The sequence below is a fragment of the Porites lutea genome, chromosome 9, assembly GCF_958299795.1.
Source record: "Porites lutea chromosome 9, jaPorLute2.1, whole genome shotgun sequence".
Taxonomy (NCBI): Eukaryota; Metazoa; Cnidaria; class Anthozoa; order Scleractinia; family Poritidae; genus Porites; species Porites lutea.
The window spans coordinates 10,824,682-10,829,334 of NC_133209.1; the positions used below are offsets into that span (position 1 = coordinate 10,824,682).

The window sequence follows — 4,653 nt, forward strand, 5'->3', positions numbered from 1 at the left end:
ACTTGGGATGTTGGGAGAACACTCGAAAAGCTTGTAAATCACGAGCCGAAGTTGTGGGTACATTTTAAAAAAGTAATGACTTTTAGTTTCATCTATTACTCTACATGTCCTTATTTTGCCTCACGTGTCAACATTTACCAGTTACAAGAGAAAATGAGATTATAATGTTTTTATTAACATAACTAGAAATTGCTTTAAAACCATCGAACTGTTTTTCATATTTATTAATGGTTAGTGCCATTTTTCTAATTTGTAATGTTTTGACCGGATTGATTAAATGGAAATATTCTGCATTGCCTTGTGTCAAGAGAGAATGTTAGACTGTGGTCGAGCGTGAGACTGGGTCGATGTTTGATCGAAATGCACTATGGGACAATCTTGAGGAGGCTATCGTTTCTTTTACTGGCTATTAGCAACACCGACTCAGTCTTAGTGCGAGAGTTGGGCGAGAACCTGGGAAAATTACCCGAGAGGACTGTAACAAAGTTTTGTAAGGAGATATGATTTAGCCCACATACCGTTGAAAGCTGGCTTGAGGATCAAACACACCATAAAAGTGTGAGTTAAAAGTACGACCTCGTCTCCACGTATGCACGGATATTATGGAAAACGGTGATTTTTTTTCTGTGCTTTCAAAGAGCACGCATCCACACGTAACGTATTCAAAACGTGTTTGCTCACGTACACGAAAACGCTTTAACGATACAATTACGATAGCGTCCCTTACAGAGCGTGCACTGTATGATGTGCGACACACCTCCGTTTTTGTCCGTCCACTCGAAAACGACAATCAGGCGTTTTCAAAAATCTCCACTCTGGGGAGGCACTGTTTTAAAGAACCAGCATTTTGGTGCTTGAAAACGCCGCTTATGTGCCAACGAAGGCTAAGACGGCCATTTTCAAAAACATTCGGATACGTGTGGACGGCGCTTAATTAAAGCTTTTCAAATAACGAGGACATAACAGTTTTTCAAATAAAGAGGAGACGATATCCAAGGACTGCAGCTTGTTTAATAAATTCTTTTTACTATTTACAGGAAGAAATAAATACCTTGGTACAAACATTTATTTACAACGTCAGAGAAGTGCCACCCCTCTGTTAAATCTATTCAAGTCTTCAAAGAAGCAAATCCCTAATTTACACAGCAACCAAGCTGTTGTGTGTGAACACTTTATTATATCTCTATGGGTTTTATAACAGGTTTTCTAATGTGCCGCATGGTGGAACCTGGTTCCGTGGGCTTGAATGGCGCGAGTGACCCATAGGGCCTGGGTATGGGTAACTCGTAACGCAAATTTTCCTCCGTAGATAAGCCCCTCCAAAAATAAGTCCCTCAAAAAGGGCCTTTGAAAGATATAAGCCCCGGGGCTTATTTTCGATATTTTATGGTTTTGAACTCGGTTATCGCAAAATATCTAGCCTGCGTAGCAAGCGTTTCCAATCGAGTTACGGAGCGAAAGTTAGAACGGGAGCAAAAACAAAGCTCGTCCTAACTTTTCTCAACGACCTCGCGCGGAAACACTTGCTACGCAGGCTACAAAATATCGTGATTTGTCACTGTCTCTCGCAGATCAATTATTTGCTTGGCAAATAATTGATGATTGATCTGCTCACCACTGGCAAATCACGATATTTTGCTCAACCTGGTCCACAATTCAATATATTCAATAATATTATTTTTAATGTCACTAGATAGTATACCTCCTTCCTTTCTATCAACTCCTTCTCCCTGCGTGCTTCATCTCGTACCATCTTGAAGAAATTCATCAGGCTAGTGAAGTTAAACAGTCGATTGAAATGTTTTTAAAACATAGCCAGCTTCATTGTCCTTCGGGTGAACTAAAACCTGTCTGAGGGTGGTTTGAGGTTTAACCACTGTGGCTACCCTGTGTTTGGTGAATATACGTTGTATTTTCTCCAAGAGAAAACATAGGGTAGCCACAGTGGTTAAACCTCAAACCACCCTCGGACAGGTTTTAGTTCACCCGAAGGACAAAGCTGAGAAGCAAAAAAAGGCTGGAGTGGTGTACAAAATTCCATGCAGCCAATGCGAAAAGGTATATATCGGTGAAACAGGGAGACAGCTGGGAACCAGGATCACAGAACACAGAAAGGAAGCAGAAAAGATCTCTGACAGAAATTTCACAAGATCCACCGGCAGAGCTTCTACTAATGAACACCATAAATCAGCAATAACAGACCACGTCTGTCGGAACAATCATATTCTGAATTGGGAAGCAAGTGAAATAGTTGAGCAGGAAAGCGACAAGTTTAAGCGATGGATCAAGGAAAGCATATGTATTAGATCAAACACTCCTACTATGAACAGGGACGGGGGAGCCTATCAGCTTTCTCCCATATGGACACACGTGATCTCCACCCCCAAACCAGGGGGGGAGGGAGCGTCAACAGAGTGACTTTGCGCGTTTATCGCAATAATTAACACCTTCAAAAGCCTATTTAAGGCTTCTGACAGTTTTAATGTCTTTCAAGTTTTGATAAAGATGGCTGACAATCATCGAAACTGCCAGCATCGATAAGACATTAAGACCGGCTATGTTTTAAGAACATTTCAATCGACTGTTCATCTCGTACCATTCTAAGCCACTCTCTCTCAGCCTCTTCATTAGGAGCCTCGCCTCTCTCCATGCGCACATAACTTTGTTCTAGCTCTTGTTCTTCACCCTTCACTTCTTGTTGAAGCTTCATGGCTTCCGCTTGGTTTATGGACAGTTCCGATACCAGCGCCATCATTTTACGCCTTGTGTCCTTTATCTTAGCCTGATATTCACTTACCTAAAGAAACAGATTGTGCGTTTATTTATATCAAAAAGATATTTTAAAGCGAAGGTCAGAAGTAGGTTCATTTGCACTTAGTTGGTTTCTAGCTAGACTGTTTACAGTCCCCTGTTTTTCCGTAAGATTGTCAAGATCTAGCGCACACCGTCACTAGCACCCAATTTGTAATTGGCTTCAAATTTTTCGAGGGGCAGGCTTCGGGATACCCTGGGTACCAGAGGTTTTTCTCGCGTGCGGCGGGACTTGTCGGCCGAAGGCCGACACAGCTTCGGCCGTAGGCCGAAGCCACGAGCGGCAAACCGGAAACCGCTCTGAAAAGTCTCTGGCACCCAGGGTAGCTTCGGGGCTTATGGCGGTACCAATTTTTTTTTTTTTGAGAGAGGAGGAAAGTGGCTGGGAACGCCTAGACCACATTTCTAATTTCGTTTAAAAACAGTCCTTTAATTTATACACGGCAACTTTAACTTTGCACACAGCAATTTCAGCCGTAGCTAGGCCTTTTCCGATTGCGCTCGTAAAATCCTAAAAAAGTGCTGGCAAAAATGGCTAAAAAGTGCTCAAAAAGTGCTCAAAATCTCAAAATAGTGCTCAAAAAGTGCTAAAAGTTGTGAACAGTTACCTCTAAGCTTTTCGTAAATACGTCAATTTTTACTGAAGTAATTAACAATCTATTTTGCGTAGTGTTAATCGACAGGTTGTTACGAAAGGTTGATAGAATATAGAACAATAATATTTTTAAAAAACTAAAGATCAGCCAATCAGAAACTTTTGTACTCACGCTCAGTGAGGATAAGTCCACGTGCCTTTCCATGACAACGGTCTTTTATTCTTGACAACATCATTAGTTCTTCAAATTTATGACCTGGAACACGATCCTCGTTGCAAGCGACACACAGTTTTTGCTTTAAAATGTTTTAGAAGACATATGTTGCTCGAAATTTGCTCGAAATGTGAAATATTGCTCAAATGTTGCCCAAAGTGCGAAAAAGTGCTTAAGGGTGCTCAAAATGCAAAATAGTGCTCCAAACTCAAAAAAGTGCTCAAAAGGTGCTCAGCGCAATCGGGAAAGGCCTAGCCGTAGCTCACGGAAATTTTAAGTTCGCTGAGGCCAGTTTCTGGCATTATGTAAAACGGCAAGGAGCAAGATACACTCTGATTTATTAGTTTATCTCACTGACACGTGGTCTGATCAATTAAGGAGCGAAACTGAAACTGCTGTAAGTAAATTGAAATTACGTTGATATGGTTGTGCTACAGAAAAGACGGAAAACTTTCCCTCCCTTTCCCTTGAGGAACTCGTCCCAGTCCTTCCCTCTCCGCGTATTCTTCTCCCAGAAGCCTGGGAAATGTTCCTTCCAAAACAAAAATGGCGGCAGTTTAGAATTGGAGTGATGAAGCTTCACAGTGCTGTAACATTGCAATTTGATTTATTAGCATAATTCAAAAGACGAAACTAAAAATAATATGCTATAGATTCTGTTGTGGGGTACCTTAGAAAATGGATTGTGGCGGCTGATTTTGGTGAAGGTCGGCTTGTTTGGTATGAATTCAGCGGTAGCACAGGTATAAGTCATACTGAGTTTTATGGATTATTCTTCGCGTTGTTTTAAAATCACACCTATTAGAGAAAACATTTTAGCAAGTTTCGCTGTGTTGCATGTTTTGAAACCTTAAAATTAGAGACATTGGAAAAATATTGACCTTAAATTAAATAGAGCTTAATATCTACAATTTGATATGATATCCCACTACATCATTATTTGACGTGCGAAAAGTACTAAATTAAAGGTTATATAAAGAAAGCAACATTTATGATTGTTATTATTCTTCCCTTGCGGCAGATATTTACAGTG

At 40.7% G+C, this 4,653-nt stretch overlaps 1 protein-coding gene across 2 annotated transcripts in view; it reads left to right on the top strand.

Annotated features, from left to right (window-relative positions):
- The first annotated feature begins 4,644 nt into the window (after positions 1 to 4,644).
- Positions 4,645 to 4,653, top strand: part of LOC140948769 (voltage-dependent calcium channel subunit alpha-2/delta-1-like) — a 55,145-nt gene continuing 55,136 nt past the window's right edge. For both annotated transcript variants that reach the window (XM_073398035.1, XM_073398036.1), the window contains exon 1: positions 4,645 to 4,653. This exon is cut by the window's right edge and continues 372 nt beyond it. The gene's annotated coding sequence lies outside the window, so the exon portion shown is untranslated.